Below are 26,049 nucleotides of genomic sequence, written 5' to 3'. Positions count from 1 at the left end.
CATACCCATGGTAGGTAAATGATGCATAATGTTCTCCAGGACCAGTCAGCCCTTTGGCGCCACTTCTAGGCCTTTGCTATAAGAGAAAAGAAAATCATCTCAAAGGCCAAGGGGGTTTACATACTCTAAACTCACATAACCAAACAAAGGCATCAATGTCAAAAATACCTATAAGTCTGAATGACGGTTTTAGATGGTAGGTGATATACACTTTGGCACTTAAGATGAAGTGCAGCGTGCATTTACTAACAGAGTAGATGTCTGCCCTCTCTTAAATTGTGGATCCGGCTCCCCTGGTTAGCTCCCTGTAGAGAGAAGCATATTGTATAGCTCACATGCAGGGCAGATGCATATTGGCTTACATTGCCCTATCACTTGTCATTACCTGGGCACTGGTATTTCATTAGAAGAAGCCCTAGGTGTTTCCTTAGTGGAAATCCTGCTTCAGATCCCACCAGTACATGAACACGTCCTGGGAAAACATAATGTACAACTAGCTCTAGTGCCAGGTTTTATCCCATCAAGCATATCCAGATACTGGATATTATATGCAGTCCTGATTAAATATTAAATGTTTGTTGGCTAAATCACCCCTGATGAACCCCCGAACATTTATTTAGGAGGGGGGGAAACGCGTCGGGAGGAGCTGTGGGTACCGGTCTTGTCGGGCCCATCAGCTCTGTCCTAAACTGCTGTCTACAGTATCTGGACTGCAGCATAGTCTGCAATCCTAGTCAGGAACCAACAGATTTTAATATATTATATGTTGTCCTGGTCGTCTCACAATGCACCTGGTGGTGGTGGTATAGGTCAGTGGAGTACAGGGATATATAGGGACAGCCACCCGGAGCGGGGAGTGTTCAAAACTTTACAACACTCTCCGCAAGTAGGCAGGAGGAGTTGAGGAGTATTGTAGTCCCTCCTAGTTCACTGAGAGCCATTAAACTATCAACTATCTATCTTTGCACGCTCCCTCTGCTCTCCACTAGGCCGTATTTGATCACTGTGTTTTCGTGTCTGTCAGATATTTGGTGTCGTATATTTTTCTACCATTAATTTGAATAAATAATTTATTTTTATAGAGGTGTGTTTAAGTGGTTTTCGTGTAACTCCACCTTGGTTGTTATCCTAATAGTGGTCTATGTGTGATCAATGGCGGGATTTCTATCCGGACCAATTAACACTACTAGGTGGTTGGATGATGCCGAAGAGGTGTTTTCAGACAAGGCGATTGGTAACCAGGGAACAGGAAAGACAACTATCAGGAATGTCTTCTCGGAATTGCTAGATGCTTATAAAACTAATGTGAAATCTTGGTGGGAAGTACAGTCCCTTGAGCGTTATATTAAGCAAAGAATTGTTCCACGTGGTCTTAGGATCAATCTTATACCAGCAGAAAGATCAAGAACAGATAGGCTGATTGGTAGGTGGGAGGAGGAATTGACCAATTCCTCAATCAGACTGATGACCATTCTCCTGGAGGAGGAGAAAGTCACCCTAGAGAATAGTTCCTAAACCCTGCAAAATCTTAGGGAGGAAGCAGTGAAGTTTAAGGGAGAACCCGATTTTGTGACCAAAGAAACTTCACTGCAACTTGCTGTTGATAAGTATCAACAAAATTTGAAAACTAGGAAGCACAAGCACTTCCTGAGGGACCTGGCTGACTTCACAGGTCAGAAGGAGGTCTCATCGGGGGTCACGGGTCCTCAAACTGACGTTTCATCCTCAGATTACTCAGATTCTGAGTCTCAGGGAAGGCTGGTGCCCAATAGGAATAAGGAGAGAAGGTATCAACAGGGAAGGCAAAAGAACTGGGGTAGAGGGGGTAGAAGGAACTGGCAATGGGACAGGAATGGTGGAAGGTATGGGTCATCATCATACTCGGGAACACCATACTTAGGTGGGGCACAGTCGAGACCGTTGGACAACATGGCCCCTCCCATTGCCCCGCCCTCTCCTCCGTTCTCCTCTCAAGGGAATCAACAGTTAGGACCCCACAGCGCAGCACCCACCCCTTTTTTAGGGGGGCGGGACCCCTACAACTTGAGAAATCATGGGTACAGAAACTTGAAAAACTAAATGTCCCGAGCTCATTGGATCATCAGGTCATTAATTTATCAAGTTACCACCTCTCTGAGGTGGAGATGAGGGTTCTTAAGCTTGGCCTTACATTCGTCCCTACAACCAGATACGACCCGTTCATATGGGCCAAGGATTTGGAATTATTTATAAGGAAATTAAAATGGAAAAAATTCTTTGCCCACAATGATGAAATTGAATGCAGTAGGCTGGGAATTCCAGCAGAAATGCTTCATGACGTTAGGCTATTATCAAATTTGGATGAAATGAGAGGAGAGTGTATAGGTGTGGGACCTTTCACTGATTTGAAACCTAAGAGTAAAAAGACACCACCCCCAATGGACTATAGTAGTCTTAATATTTTTTCAAATTTAGTGATGAAGGACCTCAAGAATATTCAACCTAAATCACGATCCGTTAAGCCGAATCTGAACAGGGAAGAATGGGAGGCATTGAGCAATCTGGAAAAAAATACCCAAATCACAATAAAACCATCAGACAAGGGGGGGAACACCGTCATTATGAACACCAAAGACTATCCGGCAATGTGTAAACGTATCCTGACTGACAGAACAACTTATCAAGTACTGCCTAAAGATCCAACCACTGAATATCTAAGGGAACTTGAGACCCTTCTGAGGAAAGGACTTCAAACGAAGGTAATTTCTGAAAAAGAATATGACTTTCTATATCAAAAGTTCCCAGTAATAGCCACCTTCTACGCCACTCCTAAGATACATAAGGGTCTATGTCCTTTGAAAGGACGACCCATTGTATCAGGAATTGATGTGATTGGCCAAAATCCTGGTGTCTATGTTGACACAGTGTTACGTCCATTCGTCACTGGTCTAGCCTCTTACATTAGAGACACCAATGACCTCATCTCCAAATTAGACGGGATCATCTTAGACCCAGGCACAGTTTTAGCATCAATTGATGTGGAATAGCTTTATAGCAGCATCCCACACGACAAGGGGATAGAAGCTGTTCGATATTACCTCTCTACACGAGGTAACCAGTGCCGGGAACACAGCAATTTCGTGGTTGATCTCCTGCTCTATATTTTGTCACATAATTATTTCCTATTTGATGGAAGGGTGTACCACCAGCTCAGGGGCACGGCTATGGGGAGCCCTTGTGCCCCCACATACGCCAACATGTTCCTGGGCTGGTGGGAAGACACCCATGTCTTCAGAGACGAGGATGTCATCTTTGCCCCCCATATACAATTCTGGGGGCGCTATATAGATGACATCCTCGTTCTCTGGACGGGGGAGCAAGCCCTTTTTTCTGAATTTATTGAGAGACTTAACAGCAACGATCTTGGGCTAAAATTCACATTTGAAGTCAGTGCAGATAGTCTAGCCTTTTTGGATCTTAAAATATCAAAGGACTTAGGAGGGGGATTGGTCACTAGCATCTATAGGAAACCCACAGCGACAAACAGTTTATTAAGATGGGAGAGCCATCATCCAGCACCCCTGAAGAGGGGGATTCCTAAGGGACAATTCCTCAGGCTTAGACGAAATTGCTCGTCCCTGTCAGATTTCTAATCCCAGGCCTTAGACATGGGAGGTCGGTTTCGACAGAGGGGATATCCCCTGCACGTACTAGAACCAGCATACAAATGTGCTAGACTAACCCCAAGGAAAGAACTTGTTAGGCCACAAAAAAGACAAAAGGATGAGCAGATTACCCGACTAATAGGAACGTATGACGATCACAATCCCAGGATAATGGAGGTGCTTAGGCGTTATTGGCCGATCCTCAAATCTGATCCAGATATAGGGAAATGCATTTCTTCGCATGCCAGTGTCACATTTAGAAGAGGGAGATCAATAAGGGACAAGTTAACACATAGCCATTTTTTGGCCCCAGAGGGGCAAGGGACCTGGTTGGATCGGAAGCCTCAAGGGACATTCAGGTGTGGTAGATGCAGCTACTGCCCACGAATTAACCAAAACAAAGAGTTCCATAACAACAAGACAGGCAGAGTCTTTAGGATTAAAGATTTTGCAAACTGCAGGACCCAAGGAGTAGTGTATCTGTGCACTTGCAGCTGCCCCATGGGATACGTGGGTAAAACTAAGAGGAAACTACGTGTCAGAATTGGGGAGCACTTGGGGGATATTGGCCATAAGAGAGACACGGCTTTAGCCCGACATATTAATACATGCCATAATGGAGACGCGGGCACGATATCTTTTCAAGTGATCGAGGTGGTCAAGAAACCAATTCGGGGGGGTGACTGGAACAATAAAATCCTCCAACGCGAGGCTAGGTGGATATTTCTGTTAGATTCTGTTTCCCCGGTCGGAATAAATGAGAATTTGAGCTTTGTCAGCTTTATATAAGCCCTTCTGGCTTCTGGTGTAGGATAGGAAAGGCATCTTCTTGCCAATTTCTGGGTCATTTTTACCTATTTTCATTATAAAATAATCCAAGAACCCCTAGAGACATGCAATGGCATTCTCATAGACTCAGACAGACTATTATCACTGTGTCTCTAGTCTGTATGAACTGACACAGGCAGCATGTGCTAGCTGACTAATACAGGTTGTCTCACAAGACAATCTCAGTGGACAATATGCATAAGCATGTGGAGACACTTGGTCTTAGGTGGAACGATCCTGACTGTAGGTATTACTGAGAAGATTAGGTATAGCAATTAGTGTCGCTGAGGTTGGATGCGATTCAGTATTACACTTGATTTGAGTGCTAGCAACCAGTATAGGGCTATCATGTTGTCAATCTGAGCTATATCACATCCGGTCGGGCAGGATCTGTCTGTATCCAGGCTAATGCGGTTGCTGGGACGCCTGGGTGTGACTGTCACTGAGGGCGGCTGCAACTGGGTGATAGGTCAGTCCCTGCAGTGCCAGTCATGAGGATTGGATGTGGGACCTGTCAATCCGTCCCTGAAGCTTCACTTCCGGCCATACAGGATCTGTCTCTGATTGGTCCACTAACATGTCCATCTCGGAGTACAGGAAGTCCCTGCAGTGCGAGTCATGAGGATTGGATGTGGGAGCTGTCAATCCGTCCCTGACGCGTCACTTCCGGCCACACAGGATCCGTCTGCGATTGGCCCATCAATATGTCCATTTCGGAGAACAGGATGTCCCACCCCCATATTGGGGTGCGGGCATTTTAAAAGATCTGATGGTACTGATGAGGCAGGCAGGTAGCAGGGACAGTACGGACCATTGGATCGTCAGCCCGGGAGGTCACATTGCTGCGCCCTGAGGAACTTTATACGTCTAAGCGCTTAGTACCTTGGTCACTATAGACTGAGCCTCTTGCTGGTAGGTAACTCTCCTTATTTAATCAGGACTGCATATAATATCCAGTATCTGGATATGCTTGATGGGATAAAACCTGGCACTAGAGCTAGTTGTACATTATGTTTTCCCAGGACGTGTTCATGTACTGGTGGGATCTGAAGCAGGATTTCCACTAAGGAAACACCTAGGGCTTCTTCTAATGAAATACCAGTGCCCAGGTAATGACAAGTGATAGGGCAATGTAAGCCAATATGCATCTGCCCTGCATGTGAGCTATACAATATGCTTCTCTCTACAGGGAGCTAACCAGAGGAGCCGGATCCACAATTTAAGAGAGGGCAGACATCTACTCTGTTAGTAAATGCACGCTGCACTTCATCTTAAGTGCCAAAGTGTATATCACCTACCATCTAAAACCGTCATTCAGACTTATAGGTATTTTTGACATTGATGCCTTTGTTTGGTTATGTGAGTTTAGAGTATGTAAACCCCCTTGGCCTTTGAGATTATTTTCTTTTCTCTTATAGCAAAGGCCTAGAAGTGGCGCCAAAGGGCTGACTGGTCCTGGAGAACATTATGCATCATTTACCTACCATGGGTATGCTCTGTTCTAGTATTAGATACCACAAGACACCATCTTCATGGTATGATGTGGAGAGATGTTACTTTAAAACATAGACTCATATATTTATTGTCTGTACTGTCTATGTAGATATGGTGATGCTAGATACGGAACAACACTAATACTACATGTTGGAGGAGAAGAAAAGTGGACCTAAGAAGGTAGTGGCACAAATACACTGATAGGTGTGATTACTGCATGGTGCAGAGATACTTTGGAGGCACAATGACTAACATGCTGTGTAACTATATTTAATTCCAGGGGGACACCTGTAGTCCTCTGTGTTGATGGTATCAAGCTATATTGTACAAGCATATCCTGCTGCTGTTATTACATCACACTTGGATGCAGTTCCAAGTAAGTCTTGTAGGTAAAGGGGATTTCTTGGAGATTGGTTGGATTTTATATTGAAAGACACCAACTGTCTGTTTTTGTCTATTTCACAGGTGTTTGTTGGCTAAATCACCCCTGATGAACCCCCGAACATTTATTTAGGAGGGGGGGAAACGCGTCGGGAGGAGCTGTGGGTACCGGTCTTGTCGGGCCCATCAGCTCTGTCCTAAACTGCTGTCTACAGTATCTGGACTGCAGCATAGTCTGCAATCCTAGTCAGGAACCAACAGATTTTAATATATTATATGTTGTCCTGGTCGTCTCACAATGCACCTGGTGGTGGTGGTATAGGTCAGTGGAGTACAGGGATATATAGGGACAGCCACCCGGAGCGGGGTGTGTTCAAAACTTTACAACACTCTCCGCAAGTAGGCAGGAGGAGTTGAGGAGTATTGTAGTCCCTCCTAGTTCACTGAGAGCCATTAAACTATCAACTATCTATCTTTGCACGCTCCCTCTGCTCTCCACTAGGCCGTATTTGATCACTGTGTTTTCGTGTCTATGTCAGATATTTGGTGTCGTATATTTTTCTACCATTAATTTGAATATATAATTTATTTTTATAGAGGTGTGTTTAAGTGGTTTTCGTGTAACTCCACCTTGGTTGTTATCCTAATAGTGGTCTATGTTAGTTGTACGTTGCAGCACCAAGGACTAATGCAATGAACCTTGCCTAAATACCTCTAATACACTATCCCTACTCCAGAAGCTAATCCTACACTAATTGCAGACTAGAAGCATTATTAGTATAGAATTGAATCTATTTCAATTAGCCCTGAAAAGGACTGTTGGCATAATCTTGCACCATCAGGTACTGTAACGCAATGAACCCTGCCTAAATGCCTCTAATATACTATTCCTACTCCAGAAGCTAACCCTACACTAATTGCAGACTGAGTGGTAATAGTATAGAATGGAATCTATTTCAATTAGCCCTGAGTAGAACTGTTGGTTTAATGATGCAACAGTAGATACTTTGATGCTATAACATACTGTCCTGTTTCCAGCAGAAATTCTCCCTATACTATTTCCGGGTACAGTGCGCCAAGCACGGCGTCACTCGGTCTTACTCAATGAGGCTGGCCAATTCAAGTAATGCCAGTTGCCAACATGGTTACAGCATTACTGTGATTGGCAGGCAATCCCCACATATTTAGTGCCTAAAAATCCACCACCAAACATGTGGGACGGGGACTCAAGCATAGCTCCTGAACACCAGGATACTCGATTAAGTATCAAGCTTGTCGAGTACCCCGATTCTTGACCAAGTACCGAGCAGTGCCACTCACGCTCGCTCATCACTAATATTAAATTAAACTACAAGATATTATCATGGGTGACATTTTTTGCATTGCGTAATCATATACTATCATCATATAAATTTATAGCATATCTATAGAATTTAGTGTTTCAATATGGATCAGTGTAATACCTGTAATTTTTAAAACAATAGATGAGATGCTCCCCTGAGCAGAAAGCACCATCAGATTCTCTTGACTTGACCTGTAAGACATAAGTGTACTTTATACGCTGCGATATCGGGACCGATATCGCTAGCGAGCGTACCCGCCCCTGTCGGTTGTGCAACACAGGCAAAATCGCTGCCCGTGGCGCACAACATCGCTTACACCCGTCACACGGACTTACCTTCCCAGCGACGTCGCTCTGGCAGGCGAACCACCTCCTTTCTAAGGGGACGGTTCGTGCAGCGTCACAGCAACATCACACAGCAGCCATCCAATAGAAGCGGATGGGCGGAGATGAGCGGGCGGAAGATCCCGCCCACCTCCTTTCCTTCTTTTCCATGGACGCAGGTAGGAGATGTTCGTCGTTCCTGCGGTGTCACACATAGTGAGGTGTCGCGCCGCAGGAACGACGAACAACATCGTACCTGCAGCAGCAATATTATGGAAAGGAGCGACGTGTCAAGGATTAATGACTTTGGCCGTTTTTGCAATCGTTGATCGTCGCTCCTTGGTGTTACACGCTGTGATTTCGCTAACGGCGCCGGATGTGCGTCACTAACGACGTGACCCCGACGATATATTGTTAGAGATGTTGCAGCATGTAAAGCACCTTATAAGGTCAGATTATTATTGACCCCATGGGTCTATATTTATGGCATTAATTTTTAATACAGTTATGTATTTGTTGGAAATCCCGAAAACCCTATTAATGTTTCTAGTCAAGTTTGCATTGGAGTAAGATTTATGGAGTGAATAAATTCATTGTAAGCTCTCTATACCCAAAATTCTTATCATACTGTATCTGAATGCGTATCGAGGCAAAAATAAATCCTGTGATTTCTTGTGATTCACTGTCAGCTATTTTCACCCTCTCAGTCTGCTGTCTCCACCTCCCATTTCTCCACACTTTGATTTCTGTTCTGCAATCTCGCTTATTTCTGTCATTTCCTACTCATTTGGTGGCATTTAAGTTACTATTCTATTTTGGGATACTGCTTTGTTGTATTTATTTATTTATTTTTGCTCAGCAGTAGTCTTATACTCACTTAATATCCTTTCCTAGTCAATTACTGAAATTATAACATTAAAGGTATCCTGTCTTGTTCCTGCACTCTCCCAACACTTTGTTTAATGTCTGGTAATTACTGATGCACACTGTGTATAGATCTCTATTATGGATTTTTCACTAAATTATGGTACATTGGGAGCATATGGTCATCATACATTTGAAGCATGCTGTATACAGTTAGGTCCAGAAATATTTGGACAGTGACACAAGTTTTGTTATTTTAGCTGTTTACAAAAACATGTTCAGAAATACAATTATATATATAATATGGGCTGAAAGTGCACACTCCCAGCTGCAATATGAGAGTTTTCACATCCAAATCGGAGAAAGGGTTTAGGAATCATAGCTCTGTAATGCATAGCCTCCTCTTTTTCAAGGGACCAAAAGTAATTGGACAAGGGACTCTAAGGGCTGCAATTAACTCTGAAGGTGTCTCCCTCGTTAACCTGTAATCAATGAAGTAGTTATAAGGTCTGGGGTTGATTATAGGTGTGTGGTTTTGCATTTGGAAGCTGTTGCTGTGACCAGACAACATGCGGTCTAAGGAACTCTCAATTGAGGTGAAGCAGAACATCCTGAGGCTGAAAAAAAAGAAAAAATCCATCAGAGAGATAGCAGACATGCTTGGAGTAGCAAAATGAACAGTCGGGTACATTCTGAGAAAAAAGGAATTGACTGGTGAGCTTGGGAACTCAAAAAGGCCTGGGCGTCCACGGATGACAACAGTGGTGGATGATCACCGCATACTTTCTTTGGTGAAGAAGAACCCGTTCACAACATCAACTGAAGTCCAGAACACTCTCAGTGAAGTAGGTGTATCTGTCTCTAAGTCAACAGTAAAGAGAAGACTCCATGAAAGTAAATACAAAGGGTTCACATCTAGATGCAAACCATTCATCAATTCCAAAAATAGACAGGCCAGAGTTAAATTTGCTGAAAAACACCTCATGAAGCCAGCTCAGTTCTGGAAAAGTATTCTATGGACAGATGAGACCAAGATCAACCTGTACCAGAATGATGAAAAGAAAAAAAAGTTTGTAGAAGAAAAGGAATGGCACATGATCCAAGGCACACCACATCCTCTGTAAAACATGGTGGAGGCAACGTGATGGCATGGGCATGCATGGCTTTCAATGGCACTGGGTCACTTGTGTTTATTGATGACATAACAGCAGACAAGAGTAGCCGGATGAATTCTGAAGTGTACCGGGATATACTTTCAGCCCAGATTCAGCCAAATGCCGCAAAGTTGATCGGACGGCGCTTCATAGTACAGATGGACAATGACCCCAAGCATACAGCCAAAGCTACCCAGGAGTTCATGAGTGCAAAAAAGTGGAACATTCTGCAATGGCCAAGTCAATCACCAGATCTTAACCCAATTGAGCATGCATTTCACTTGCTCAAATCCAGACTTAAGACGGAAAGACCCACAAACAAGCAAGACCTGAAGGCTGCGGCTGTAAAGGCCTGGCAAAGCATTAAGAAGGAGGAAACCCAGCGTTTGGTGATGTCCATGGGTTCCAGACTTAAGGCAGTGATTGCCTCCAAAGGATTCGCAACAAAATATTGAAAATAAAAATATTTTGTTTGGGTTTGGTTTATTTGTCCAATTACTTTTGACCTCCTAAAATGTGGAGTGTTTGTAAAGAAATGTGTACAATTCCTACAATTTCTATCAGATATTTTTGTTCAAACCTTCAAATTAAACGTTACAATCTGCACTTGAATTCTGTTGTAGAGGTTTCATTTCAAATCCAATGTGGTGGCATGCAGAGCCCAACTCGCGAAAATTGTGTCACTGTCCAAATATTTCTGGACCTAACTGTATGTGACTAGGTCTATAGGTCATATTTGTCTATTTTCCTGGATTGTCTGAGAAGCTTCTGAACTCCATGTGTGGCGCCCTGGACTAGCCAGGTAGCCACAGACAAAACACACACACCTCTACCCCCCAGACAGTTACATTAGTCAGACAAAAACCCTTATTGCCTTCCTCCAGGGTTTGATGTCCACACCAAGTGGGGCGGAGCCAGGTGGTTGGCCCCACCCACCGAGGAGTTCACAGGCCTGGAGGCGGGAAAAGTGTCAGTTCAGTCTTGGAGGTGAAAGTGAGAGGAGTAAAGCCTTGAGGTGTCTGGGTTGGAGCCCAGGCACTAACAGCAAGGTTGGCAGACGGTAGTGGACGTCTGCAGGAATTGGTGGAACTCCGCAGAGCCGTAAGGACCGGGGTCGGGCGTTGGCCCACTGGTACCGGACCGGGGAACGGAGTGAAGCTAAGCACACAGGCAGGGCCATTGGACCCCGACCAGGCTTGGAGCTGACGACAATAGTCAAATCCGAATGTGACAGAAACCCCAGGGGTTTCCTAACAACCAAGTCCCGATTGAAGGCAACCGTCCGCATCGTGAGGATATACAGCCACTGCCACCGGCTAGAGATCCAAGGGCAAGCGCCTGCGGGCAAAACGGGCTCCTCCGGCACCTATACGCCGGGGAGCGGACTACCGTTGGGAAGCCAGCGGAGTCAACACAGTACACAAAGGTGCAGGGAAAGACAACCACCATCACCTGTCCGGGGAGAGACACTGCAGCCGGCTGCGAGACCCGTCCATCCAGCCGTATGGTTTACCGGAGACTTTGTGCATTTGTTGCTGAGTGAGTACACCAGTGCCATTCGGCACCGCACTGTCCCTGCAACCCTGCACCTCACCAACCCTGCCTCCCCGTCACACCACCGGGCCCCAGGACCACCCACCCCTACCCACGGGGGGGAGAACAACATTCCAGCTGCTCCCTACCATCGCTCCTGGGATCCCCGTCACCAGCAGCGGTGGTGCCCATCTTCACCACAACCCGTGGGTGATGTCACGGACTAAATCCCCAAACAAACCACCCCCTTTTCACTCACGGGCGAGGAGCGCTGCTCGAGTCCCCGGATCCGGCCCACTGCTCGAGCCACCGAGCAGCAGCCGCAGCGCCGGACCCGAGCATTAGCGAGCACAGCGCCCCGCCGCCCGCGACAACTTGACGTCACGAAGAGGATAGAACCGATCTACCTACCGGTAGAAGTGCGCTGGCCGAAAAATTTGAAGCGGCGCCATCTTTGGCGCGAAGATTTCCAGCTCGAGCGTCTTCCCCGAGCAGGGAAGGCGCGAAAGCGAAGCCCCGCCCCCAACAAGCTGAAGTGCTAGAAAGAACCAAGGGGGGACGGGAAAAAAATGTCTGCGCCCGACGGAGCCGTTGGAGGAGTGGCGGTCGCAGCCGCAGCAGTGCCCGTAGATGGAAACGGGGTAGCCCATGCTCCGGCCGTACGAGCGGGGGAGGCCGCGGGCCTAGCGGTCGCCCAGGTAATGCCGTTCTCCCTGACCTATGTGCCTCGTGCTAGCTGGCTGCCACAGTACGATGGGAAGCCTGATGCTTTGCAGGTGTTCCGGAAAAAGATTAGCCCAGTCCTCGACATATATCCCTTGAATGACAGGCAATGGGCAACAGTAGTGCTAGGGCAGCTAACTGGCACGGCTGAGCAGGATACGGAGACCTGGACCGACGCGGACCGGGCCTCAGTGACTACCATTTTTGAGAAACTCCAAATCGCTTTTGAGACCCGCACGGAAGCGGAATTGCGGATGCAGTTCTATCAGTGTCGACAGCGGCCTGCGGATAATAAAAGAGACTATGCCCTGCATCTGCAAACAGCCCTCCGTACGCTGAAGCGGATGGACACTATTAATGATGTGGACAGCAATAAGATGCTAGTGGACCAATTCCTGCAAGGGCTGGGGTCCACGGAAGACCGCAAGCAGCTATGGCTGTGGGCCCTAGAACACCCCAATCTGGACTTTGCAGTGTTGAAGGAGCGGGCCATCAAGGCCCTACAGGCCCCAACGCCAGACGCTCCTGAGGCGGCCCCATCGCTGGCTGAAACCGCTCCCATCACGGTGGCACCTCCTCTCTCAGCTCTACCGGCCCCTGCAGCGCCTGTCGGGATGATGGAGGAGCTAGCTGCCCAGGTCCGCCGCAAGGATGGAGACCTTGCCAAGATCCTCGCCGCACTCCAGCTTCCGTCAAGAGTCAAGCCCCCAGGGAGGATCCAGCTCGCCGACAGCCCGGAGGACGTCCCCTGGATGCAGCGGAGAAGGACCAATGACTCACGGTATGGGCCTCCTATTTGTTACAGGCGCAGCAAGCCTGGCCACTACTCTAGGCGGTGCCCGTTAAACGAGCAACCCCTGGGGCCAAGGGCCAATCCTCAGGAGTAGACACCAACGGCCCCCCCGATTGGCGAGATCGGTACGTCGGAGCTCGCCCCATCATCCCCCTGGCAGTGGACAGCATCCCGCTCATGGCCCTCTTGGACACAGGATCACAGGTAACCACTATACCATATACACTGTACCAGCAGTATGAGGGCACTGACGAACTTGCCCCCTCTGATGATAGCCTGACCCTTGTTGCTACCAATGGACTCCCTCTAACCCAAGTGGGATACAAACAAGTGACCCTGACCATGGGACGTGCGGAGGTAAAGAACCAAGGGATGATTGTGGTGATGAATGAACCCACTGACCATAACCCTAAAGTAATCCTAGGGACCAATGTGATGGAGCATTGTATGAGTGAGGTGCTGAGTCTGTTGCAGCAGTTGGCCGCCACAGCAGGAGGAGGCCGACAGAGGGCTGTGCAGCGTGAGATCCGGGCCCTCCTATATCGGCAACAAGTGAATTCAACTGGTGGAGAGATTGGTGGAGTGAGGGTGATGGATGTGGCCCCCTTGGTAGTGCCACCCCGAAGCGAGATGATGATCTGGTGCAGAGCAGCAGTAGGCCCCCAGGGGCGCGACTACCCGGCGATGGTGGAATCCACGCCTTCCGAACACTGGCCCACGGTGATGGTGGCCAGAGGGGTGGTTGAAATCAAAAAGGGGAGAGTGCCTGTAAGAGAGAAATGGGGGGGGAGAGCCAGCACTGCTTATGAGTGGCATGCAGCAATGAAAAAGTAAAAAGTGTAATATTCACAAATTCATTCCTACTGTAACAATTCAATGAGATTTTTGGCAAATAACTGATCAATGATTTGAGCCCCCCTGCCCCGTCACGGCAAATCTCTATAAGGGGGGTCCCTACACTACAGTTATAATATACAAACGTACCATAAGGTCTCGTGTAATGCGCAGAACCATATAGGAACATCACCTACCTGAGAAGTGTCAGAACCGCTCCCATGCTGCAAGGGCTGACAACTGCGAGTAGATGGGCAGTCCAGGTGCCAGCGTGTGCGGCAGAACCACACACACCAGCACAATGTCAGAACTAGCCCCCACAGTGTCAGACCAGCAGACATGGATGAAGGGCGGAACAGCCCCAGGCAGGTGGTGCTTAAGTAATAATGCCTATGGAACAGGAGGCGGTGGCTGTGTGTGAACAGGCACCAACATAAATTTTGATGGCAACAGAAGGAATTTGAAAACCACACTGGGCGTGCACGGCACGGTGGCAGTCAACCACCTGACCAGTAAACGAGAAATGGGGGGGGGGGGAGAGCCAGCACTGCTTATGAGTGGCATGCAGCAATGAAAAAGTAAAAAGTGTAATATTCACAAATTCATTCCTACTGTAACAATTCAATGAGATTTTTGGCAAATAATTGATCAATGATTTGAGCCCCCCTGCCCCGTCACGGCAAATCTCTATAAGGGGGGTCCCTACACTACAGTTATAATATACAAACGTACCATAAGGTCTCGTGTAATGCGCAGGACCATATAGGAACATCACCTACCTGAGAAGTGTCAGAACCGCTCCCATGCTGCAAGGGCTGACAACTGCGAGTAGATTGGGCAGTCCAGGTGCCAGCGTGTGCGGCAGAACCACACACACCAGCACAATGTCAGAACTAGCCCCCACAGTGTCAGACCAGCAGACATGGATGAAGGGCGGAACAGCCAGATGTTCCTATATGGTCCTGCGCATTACACGAGACCTTATGGTACGTTTGTATATTATAACTGTAGTGTAGGGACCCCCCTTATAGAGATTTGCCGTGACGGGGCAGGGGGGCTCAAATCATTGATCAATTATTTGCCAAAAATCTCATTGAATTGTTACAGTAGGAATGAATTTGTGAATATTACACTTTTTACTTTTTCATTGCTGCATGCCACTCATAAGCAGTGCTGGTTCTCCCCCCCATTTCTAGTGCCTGTAAGAGGGCTGAATTGTGGAGAGGAGGAAGTTAGGCTTCCCCGTTACGCTACCCTTGCCAAGTTGCTTACCCTAGACCCTCATACCATTCACGAAGCCGCCCCTCCTACCTCAGCATCCCCTGCCAGTAACCATACACCCCCTGAACAGTTAGGAGAGTGGTGCCAGGAACTACACGTAGACACTGAAACCACACCCACGCATCACAAAGAAGGGGTATACAGGGTGGTGCAAGAGTATGAACAGGTTTTCAGCAAGCACCCATTAGATTTCGGGAGGATTAAAGGGGTTCAACACCATATCCCTACAGGCCTACATCCACCCATCAAAGAAAGGTACAGGCCCATCCCGCCAGCACACTATCAATGCGCCAAAGACATGTTGAGGAACATGAAGGAGGCAGGGGTCATTCGGGATAGTTGTAGTCCCTGGGCAGCCCCACTGGTGCTGATAAAGAAGAAGGACGGCACCATGAGAATGTGTGTGGATTACCAGAAGATAAATCAGATCATGCATAAAGATGCCTATCCTCTCCTCCTGTATTGAAGAGTCGCTAGCTGCACTGAGAACTGCTAACTTCTTCTCTACCCTTGACCTTACTAGCGGATACTGGCAGGTAGCGGTCGCACCAGAGGACCGTGAGAAGACTGCATTCGCCACTCCCATGGGACTCTGCGAGTTTAACAGCATGCCGCTCGGGCTGTGCAATGCCCCTGGAACCTTCCAACGGCTTATGGAGTGTTGCCTGGGACATCTCAATTTCGAAACGGTCGTACTGTACCTGGACGATGTGATCCTATACTCGCAGACGTACGAGGTCCATTTGGAACATCTGGCTGAAGTGTTCGCGTCCCTAGCCAAGTATGGGATGAAACTGAAGCCCTCCAAGTGCCACCTACTGAAGCCTAGGGTACAGTACCTCGGACACGTGGTGAGCACAGAAGGTGTCGCCCCAGATCCCGAGAAGATCACTGCTATCCAGGACTGGCCGAGACCGACCACAGTGAGAGAGGTGAGACAGTTCCTGGGCCTGGTGGGCTACTACCGTCACTTCATCAAGGGGTACACGAAGATGGCCGCCCCCATGCAAGACCTCCTCGTGGGGCAGACCAAGGGTGGCAGGTCCCCTTGAACTCCGTTTGTGTGGGAGAAGAAGCATGAGGAGTCCTTTCACTAGCTGAAGACGGCCTTGACGGGAGAAGATATCCTGGCATACCCCGACTACAGCCTCCCATTCGCCCTCTACACCGACGTCAGCAATGTGGGCCTGGGAGCAGTCCTGTCCCAGGTCCAGGACGGGCGAGAGAAGGTGATCGCCTATGCCAGCAGAAAACTCCAGCCCACAGAGAGGAACCCTGAGAATTACAGCTCCTTCAAGCTTGAGTTCCTAGCGCTGGTGTGGGTCATTACCGAGCGGTTCCGCCATTACCTCCCAGCAGCAAAGTTCACCGCCTATACGGACAATAACCCGTTAACCCATCTGGACACGGCCAAGCTAGGCGCGTTGGAGCAGCGTTGGGTGGCCAGGTTGTCTAACTATGACTTCACTATCAAGTACCGAGCCGGCCGCAAGAACACCAACGCGGACACGCTATCCCGGATGCCCCACCTGCCGGATGAGGGGTCGAAAGACGATGACCTCGAAGAAATCGAGTTGCCCGCATTCCACCGGCCACCAGTCGAGAAGTTGCATGTCAAGCAGCAACAGGTGAGCTTGGACCCGCTAACCAGTCAGGGATGGCGAGAAGCCCAAGACAAAGCGCCTGCCGTCCAATTGGTCAAGACCATGATTGAACAAGGCTCTGCTGGAATGGACCCTGCCGCTCCTCCCGAGGCCCAACGGCTGTGGAAAGAACGAGCCCGGCAGCACCTGTGCCAAGGGAAACTGTATCGGGAACTGATCAACCCGAAGACTCATGAGAAGGTTCTCCAGCTGGTGGTTCCCCAGGCTAACGTGCCCACCGTTCTACAAGCTTACCATGACGGTGCCGGGCACTTTGGGTGGAAGAAGCTAGAGATGCTGTTGAGAGAGCGGTTCTATTGGAGTGGGATGCGGGAGTCTGTAGAGGCCTGGTGCCGAAAGTGTGGTCCCTGTGCATTGAGAAGAAGGGACGAAGCCAGCCAGAAGGCCCCTCTACGACCAATCATTACCCATCAACCACTGGAGTTGGTCGCCCTGGACCACGTCAAGCTCACCCCTAGCCGAAGTAGGTACACCTACGCCCTGACTATCGTAGATCACTATTCAAGATTCATGGTGGTTGTCCCAGTCAAAGATCTGACTGGCCGTACTGCAGCTAGAGCCTTCCAGGCCTACTTTTGCCGACCGCACGGGTATCCGGAGTGGGTGCTTACCGATCAGGGCCCGGCTTTCGAAGCGGAGGTGTTTAAAAAATTCTGCCAGTCATACGGCTACAAGAAGATTCGGACCACGCCATACCATGCCCAGACTAATGGCATGTGTGAGAAGATTAACCACCTGGTCCTGGATCTCCTTAAGACGCTACCGTTAGAAGAGCGGAACCTGTGGCCAGAAAAGCTGCCTGACCTGGTAGACATGCACAATAACATTCCCTGTAGCTCTACCAAATGCACACCAGCGTATCTGATGAGAGCCCGACCGGGCCGGTTGCCGGTGGACCTGGAAATGGACTTGGAAGCTCCAGAGGCCCTTCCTTCGAATGACTGACTTGGATACCCGGCGGAGAGCGCAGTACCGACAGGTCCAGGAGTACGTGGAAAGGAAACTGTGTCGGAGCCGGGAACAGCAAGAACAGTGCTTCAACAGGCGAGCTCCAGCTGTTCCCTTTAAGCCTGGGGATGTAGTGCTAAAACGGAAAAGGAGAACCCATAAGCTTGATGACCAGTGGGAGAAAACCCCGTATGTCGTACAACCCACTGAATGGGAGAATGAGAAGGCCTACCAGATTAGTCGTGACCAGGGGAAGACTTCGGCCACAGTTTCCAGGGACCACCTGAAGAGGTGCCCACCTCCATTGAGGGTGGCAGCTGAAGTTCCGGCCCCCAGACCAACCAGGGAGAAAGAAAAAGATGTGATCCACACAGTGATGGGTGATTTCCCAGCGGACTGGCCTACGCAAAACGGTGCGGTGATTATTCCGGTAATAATGTTCCCACAACTCGTGGAGGAAAAGGAGATGGAAGTAACCGCCAGTGAGCCAATGCCCAGGGCTGCACCTGTACTTAGTCCCCCTGGGTCTCCGCCTGCCCCACACGATATACGGGGAGAGGAACCGGTTGTCTCCTCTGTTCCCTCACCTTTTACTACTGACATTGAGCCCCAAAGATCCACACGCTCCAACCTAGGTAGGCCCCTGCATAGGTATAGGGAAACCGACATTTAGGGGTGCAACCTGTTGATTGTGTAAAGATGTGAGTGAATGAAAATTAATCAAACCGAAAAATCACCAGATTACCATTTGAGAAGAGAACCATCCCCGTTGGGACTGGAGTTGCCCCCTGTTGTTAAGTTAACTCCTCATACCCTTATGAGAAACTGCTCATGGACATGGCCGAGAACTTGCAGGCCACCCACGAACTTGTGGGCCTGTAAATAATGTTGTGGGATGGATACCGTTGCCGCCTCCGGAAAGGCTGATTTGGAGGATGGGCCTGGAGGAAAGTGATAGCCCAGGCCTGCCACTAACGTAACCGGTGGCGATCCTCCGGGGGTCAGGGGTTCCCCCTTGGATGTGGGGTCCCCTGAAGTGACAGTAGGGTGCGAGTTACCGTACCCGTTCCTGCTCGGGCAGCCTGAAACTGGACTGGGGTAAAGGGGTGCTGCCCACTTCTTAGGGGCAGCATAAGGGCTAGGTTGCTTGGGTGGGAGAGCGGAAGACATCCGTCCGTCCGTCCGTTAATAAAAAAATGTTTATGTGTGTTGTAACGTTTAAGAGGACCTAAAGTATGCTTATGTTTCATGTTTTACCATTTTTCCCATGTTATTTATATTTTTACAGTTTGAAAAATAAAACCGGTGAGGGACGGGCAGCCTGCGGACAGTCTGCATTTTACCAAGGGGGAATGTGGCGCCCTGGACTAGTCAGGTAGCCACAGACAAAACACACACACACCCCCACCCCCCAGACAGTTACATTAGTCAGACAAAAACCCTTGTTGCCTTCCTCCAGGGTCTGATGTCCACACCAGGTGGGGCGGAGCCAGGTGGTTGGCCCCACCCACCGAGGAGTTCACAGGCCTGGAGGCGGGAAAAGTGTCAGTTCAGTCTTGAAGGTGAAAGTGAGAGGAATAAACACTTGAGGTGTCTGGGTAGGAGCCCAGGCACTGACAGCAAGGTTGGCAGACGGTGGTGGCCGTCTGCAGGAGTTGGTGGAACTCCGCAGAGCCGTAAGGACCAGGGTCGGGCGTCGTCCCACCGGTACTGGACCGGGGAACGGAGTGAAGCTAAGCACACAGGCAGGCCCATCGGACCCCGACCAGGCTTGGAGCCACCGACAATAGTCAAATCCGAATGTGACAGGAACCCCAGGGGTTTCCTAACAAACAAGTCCCGATTGAAGGCAACCGTCCGCACTGTGAGGATATACAGCCACCGCCACCGGCTAGAGATCCAAGGGCCAGCGCCTGTGGGCAAAATGGGCTCCTCCGGCACCTATACGCCGGGGAGCGGACTACCGTTGGGAAGCCAGCGGAGTCAACACAGTACACAAAGGTGCAGGGAAAGACAACCACCATCACCTGTCCAGGGAAAGACACTGCAGCCGGCTGCGGGACCCATCCATCCAGCCGTATGGTTTACCGGAGACTTTGTGCATTTGTTGCTGAGTGAGTACACCAGTGCCATCCGGCACCGCGCCGCGCTGTCCCTACAACCCTGCACCTCACCAACCTGGCCTCCCCGTCACACCACCGGGCCCCGGGACCACCCACCCCTACCCACAGAGGGGGAGAACAACATCCCAGCTGCTCCCTACCATCGCTCCTGGGATCCCCGTCACCAGCAGCGGTGGTGCCCATCTTCACCACAACCCGTGGGTGGCGTCACGGACTAAATCCCTAAACAAACCATCCCCTTTTCACTCACGGGCGAGGAGTGCTGCTCGAGTCCCCGGATCTGGCCCATTGCTCGAGCCACTGAGCAGCAGCTGCAGCGCCGGACCCGAGTATTAGCGAGCGCAGCGCCCCGCCGCCCGCGACACATGTAGTGCAGACCTGTCTCCAACAAGGCCAGCTTCTACAAGTAGGAGTATCTTGCTAGACATACATTGCTTGTCAATATTGGGGTACAGTTTACAGTGAGCGTTATGTAGAAAAAGCTACCTGCTGTTCACAAACATTTTAGTGAAGCAGGAGAGAGGGGTTGTAATGCCACGCTGCCGGATAGACTCAGAAGAATTTTCATTAAGATCATCAGGTTTTATTGTTCATATTTTTAGGCGTTTCGGAGCCAACATGCTCCTTCTTCAGGAACCAACAATAGCAATGTACATACAGTATATGTACAATATGGGGCAGAATGAATGGTGTCATTCAAAAGTACAACTTGTCTCGCAAAAAACAAACCCTCATATGGCTATATTGATGGAAAAATAAAAAAAAATTATGGTTCTTAGATGAAGGGGAGTGAAAAACAAAAAACGGAAAATCGCCTAGGGGGTGAAAGGGTTAAATGCAGAGCTTTGAAAAAGTATTCATACCTTGTGAACTTTTCCACATTTGTTTCATTTCACATGCAAAAACTTAAATGGAAATATATTTACTTTTGTTATACATTAACACAAAATAGCACAAAATAGCAAATATTTGTGAAGTGTAAGGGGAAATAATACATGGTTTCACAAATATTTTTAAAATATAAATCTGAAAATTGGAACCTGCATTTTTATTCAGCGCCGCGTAGTCTGATAATCCTAAATAAATTCCTGAGTGACCTCGAGTCCACCTGTGTGTAATTAATTCTCAATATAAATACAACTGTTCTTAGAAATCCTCAGAAGTTTGAGTGAGAATATTAACCCCTTCACAACTTCCGCCATACATGTACTGGCGGGAAGTGCGTTTACGCAAGCCACCATACATTTACAATGCTACAACTGTGCTGGCTCACAAAGGGAACCAGCAAAATCATCAGCAGGTGTCAGCCATGTATCTTAGTTGACTCTCTGCAATAATGCTCATGATTGGTGCCAACAATAGTGATCAATCTACTGATTAGAGGGAGGGGGCTCCCTCTGTCCTCCGATCATCACAACGCAGTTTCAGTCTTGTTCTGCTGATGGCTTCCATGGAGACCAATAATGGCCGGGTTGTCATCCAGGTACAGTGTGATTCACTGATCTAATACCCTGCAATAAAAAAGCATTGCAGAGTATTAGATTGGCGAACGTTGGAAAGTTGGTGTCCCATATAGGGACTAGGTAAAAAAGTTTAAAAAAAATGTAAAAATATTTTTTTGAAAACCACAAATTAAAGAGCAAAAAATTTTTTTACGAATAAATACATGAATTTATGTAAAAAAAATATAGTACACATATTTGGTATTCCCATGTCCAGAATGGCACAATCTATAAAAGTGTCATACTAGTTGACTCCTTCAGTGAATACTGTATAAAAATAAGAAAAGTGAAAAAAAAAACCTATGCTTTTTCACCATACCGCTGAAGAAAAGTGGAATAAAACGTGATCAAAAAGTTGCATGTAAATAAAAATGGTTCCCCTGGAAACGTATTCTTGTCCCTCAAAAAACAAGCCCCCACTCAGCTCATTCAGCAGAGAATTTAAAGTCTAAAGCTTTCAGAATAAAGAGATGCAAAATCTATTCTTATTTTTATACAATTGTTTTTGTTCTCTAAAAACTGCAAAACATAAAAAAAAACATAAATGTGGTATCGCTGTAATCATACTGACCAGAAGAAAAAATGCCTCTTATCAAATTTGCTACACTGTGCTGTGAACGGCTTAAAAAAAAGAAACAGTTCTTGAATTACTTGCTTCTGTTCATTCTCCTTTACAAAAATTGTAATAGAAAGCGATCAAAAAATGTTATGTGCCCATTTAAAGTACCAAAAAACCCTTCAACTCATCTTTCAAAAGACAAACTCTCACATGACTCTGTTGGCAACAATACAATATAGCAAAATTCTAGCTCTTAAAATATGGTGATCCCAAAACTTTTTTTGCAAAAATGCATTATTTTAGTGTGTCACAGTAGCAAAACCTAAAAACTATATAAATGTGGTTTCACTGTAATCATACCTAAATGAAAAATAAAAATAAAGTCATCTAAACACTTAGATCGCATGTTGAATGGCGTAAAAAATAAATAAAAGATTGCAGTAAGGCGTGGCTCACATTTAGGGCTTCACTCACGCTGGTGTATAATACAAAGGAGTGCAATGTGAGAATATATGTTAGTCAATAATGCAGATTAGATCTATGCAATTGGCAGTGCATCTCAGATCATGTGCAACCATACAAGTCTATGGTGAAACATCAGTCGGCACTTTGTTTTGACATCCGAATGCAGTGCAATATATGCAGAGAAAAGCAATGGAGAAGATGGAGAGATTAATCTCTCCATCTCCCCTGTGCTCCAATTCTCGCATGTAAAAGAATCAGAGCACAGCAGAATGACACTCTGCTCACGTTCGCAGCAGAGCTTGAACCTGAGTGTCATTGGCATATCTCATCTGAGGTTCTCGCATTGTATGCCATACGATAGCGTGACCTCAGCTTTATGCTGTACTCCACAGTGAGCACTTACATCAGAGTTTACATGTAAATCTCTGAAATATGTGATTCAGACACAACCCACAATGCAAGATTCACTTTAAGGCAGATAGAGGACTATGGACAAAAGTAACTCTGCTGAATGGATCCCTTAGGGATTTCATCTTAATCAAGTCATTTGGTGATTTAGATGGAAGCCCAAATGTAACTGCTAAGAGTAGAGCACACAATAAATGTGATCTCAAATTTTATGTAAAATATTCTCAATAAAAGTTTCAACTATACAAAAAAAGACTAAACAAGTCGCCAAAGAGGTTTATCTGTTAACGGAAATATAGGGGACTATGATAACCCCAAATTAAACTTACTGAATTCTGTGCTCCCAAATCCAAATGCCTCCCTCCTTCTGAGCCCTGAAGTGTGCCTATACCACATGTATTGTCCAAATGTTTGGCATTACTGTAGTGAAAATAGAGTGCTTAATTTACGGAGTGCTTAAAGCACAAGCTGTACACAATGTATAGACTGCAACGTACCGGCCTCCTCAGTTTACTAGGCACAATAATGTACGAATGTACGAGAGGCTGCTGATAAGTCTTTGGCTTTGTGATCTTTTCTGTTTCTATGGTAACGATTGTTATATCACAAGAAAGCCTTATATGTCTACTACAGTATATATTTTCAAAATTTTGTGTTTCTTCCTTATGGCAACAGTGTTCTACGCACGCGGGAAAACAAATTGGCGGAGTCTAATGCGATATTCACAGCAACTGGGAGCAGAGGAGTGATAAAATTCTTGTTTCTGCAACGAAAGTCCGCAAGGGATATTCATGGTGATATGTCGCAGACATTGGGGGATCAATGCCCTTCATATTGTTAGGACCAGGAGGATGGGTAGGCCTAGGAGGTGGATCCACTGGGCTGAACACCTCACCGAGGGCAAGGTGCCCGGTAGCCGGAGCACTACGGGTAGCAAGACAGTCCGTACAGAGGAGTGGAGTGAAGAAGTCCCTGGGACCACGGAGTCTCTGAGGGTAGTCCGGGTGACGGAGCTCAGGTTCGGAGGCCGAGATGATGTCAGGCAGAATCCGGAACCAACGGAGCGAAGAGGTGGGTCACCACACGGATCCAGGGATCGGAGATGGTAGGGACTGATGAGATGGCGGATAGTCACCGTTCGGGGTTCTGGAATCGTCAGGACCGGTTGGCGGGATAGGAGCGGCTCTACAAGAGAGATAGGTGAGTACGAGACAATGGCACAGGGAGACCTGACTCCTAGCTTAGCAAACACGAAGAACAGGTCCCGCCCACTTGGAAAGGAACCCCCTATATACCCTGTACCTGCATCTTCAATATCCTGTTGGAGGACGCTGGCCCTTTAAGAAAAGGTCAATGACCGTGCGCGCGCCCTAATGCGCATGCGCGAGGCCCGGGTGCCAGAAGCCAGAGCAGGATGCGGTGTACAGGAGGCAGGAGTGCCGGGCCGGCTCAGGACAGCAGACGGGCGCCGGGACCGGGGACCAGGTAGTCTGGAGGACGCAGGTGAGGGAGCATGGAGGCTGAAGAGCGGGGGACCGGGGAGCATGGCACGGGAGCGGGGAAGCGAGGTCCAATAGCGGGGGCGCGTGGCAGAGGAGCCGGGGAGCGTGGCAGGGGAGCCAGGGAGCGTGGCAGGAGAACCGGGGAGCGTGGCATCGGCACCGGGGAGCATGGCATGGGCACCGGGGAGCATGGCACGGGCACCGGGGAGTGTGACAGTACCCCCTCCCCCACGCCCCCCTCCCCGCAACCGGGACAGGAAGGCACGTATCAGAGGAGTACCGACATTCTCCCGGGGTTCCCAGGACCTATCCTCAGGACCATACCCAGCCCAGTCCACCAGGAAGAACTGTTGGCCCCGTACGGTCTTCATGGCCACGATATCCCTTACCGCATAGATGTCATCATCAGCAATAGGAGGAGGAGCGTAGCTGGCAGCAGCGGAAAAGGGACCAAGGACAACCGGCTTGAGCAGGGAGATGTGGAAGGAGTTGGGTATTCTCATCGTGGCCAGGAGCTGCAGCTTGTAGGAGACCTCATTTATTTTGCTGATGACTTTAAACGGCCCGATGTAGCGAGGACCCAACTTGTATGATGGCAGCTTCAAACGGACATATTTGGAAGCAAGCCAGATCAGATCTCCTGGAGAGAAACACGGAGGATCAAGACGCCTTTTGTCCGCGTGTCTCTTCATCCGCAGGGAAGCACGTCCAAGGGACGTCTTGACAGAGTCCCAAATTGTAGAAAAGTCACGGACTACGGTATCAGCAGCAGGGACATCCGAGGAAGAAGATACAGGTAATGGGACGGAAGGCTGAAGTCCGTAAACGACATGGAAGGGAGAGCTGGAGGAGCACTCACTGATGTGATGGTTGTGGGAGAATTCAGCCCAAGGAAGGAGCGTGGACCAGTCGTCGTGATGCAAGAAGGAGGTCAGGATCTGATTGACTCGTTCCACTTGGCCATTCGACTGAGGATGGTAGGCTGAAGAAAAGTCCAGAGCCACTCCCAGATGTTTGCAGAGGGCCCTCCAGAAGCGGGAGGTAAACTGAGTTCCTCTGTCGGACACAATGTGTGAAGGAAAGCCATGCAACCGGAAGATGTGCTGCATGTAGGCGTCAGCGAGTTCCTGTGCAAAGGGGAGTCCAGCCATAGGGACGAAATGAGCCATTTTGGAAAACCGATCCACCACGACCCATATGACTGTGTGTCCGGCGGACAAGGGCAAGTCTGTAATAAAGTCCATTGCAATGTGTTGCCACGGAGCGGAGGGAATTGGCAGAGGCAGAAGGCGACCATATGGCAGGTGTTTGGGCGTCTTGTTCCGGGCACATAGGAACAGGCTGAGACAAAAGACGCGACATCCGTGCGAAGGGATGGCCACCAGTAGTGACGTATAATTGTACTCCATGTTCTCTTCTGACCAGCATGGCCGGCTATTTTCGAGGCATGGCCCCAATGCAACACTTTTTGTCTGTCAGTCTCAGAGACATAGGTCTTCCCGGGCGGTATCTGGGCCAGAGTGACAGGAGCCACCGGAATGATTTTACTTGGGCAGATGATGGGCTGGGATGTCTCCTCCTCCTGTTCCATGGGCACGAATGACCTGGACAAGGCATCTGCTCACACATTCTTATCCGCGGGCCGAAAATGGAGCTAAAAATCGAACCGGGCAAAGAACAAGG

General features: G+C 48.4%; 1 protein-coding gene and 1 long non-coding RNA gene across 4 annotated transcripts in view; both read left to right on the top strand.

The window, feature by feature from the left end:
* GRM4 (glutamate metabotropic receptor 4) overlaps positions 1-26,049 on the top strand; it is a 760,688-nt gene that overhangs the window by 287,789 nt on the left and 446,850 nt on the right. The gene's annotated exons all lie outside the window — the stretch shown is intronic.
* On the top strand, positions 6,077-6,510 carry LOC142291392 (uncharacterized). Its single transcript, XR_012750475.1, has 3 exons — positions 6,077-6,146; positions 6,247-6,342; positions 6,432-6,510. It is a non-coding gene; the product is annotated as an uncharacterized LOC142291392 (long non-coding RNA).

This window comes from Anomaloglossus baeobatrachus, chromosome 2 (assembly GCF_048569485.1).
Source record: "Anomaloglossus baeobatrachus isolate aAnoBae1 chromosome 2, aAnoBae1.hap1, whole genome shotgun sequence".
Classification (NCBI taxonomy): Eukaryota; Metazoa; Chordata; class Amphibia; order Anura; family Aromobatidae; genus Anomaloglossus; species Anomaloglossus baeobatrachus.
Note: the sequence above shows the minus strand (reverse complement) of the source record. Positions and strands in the feature narration are given on the sequence as shown.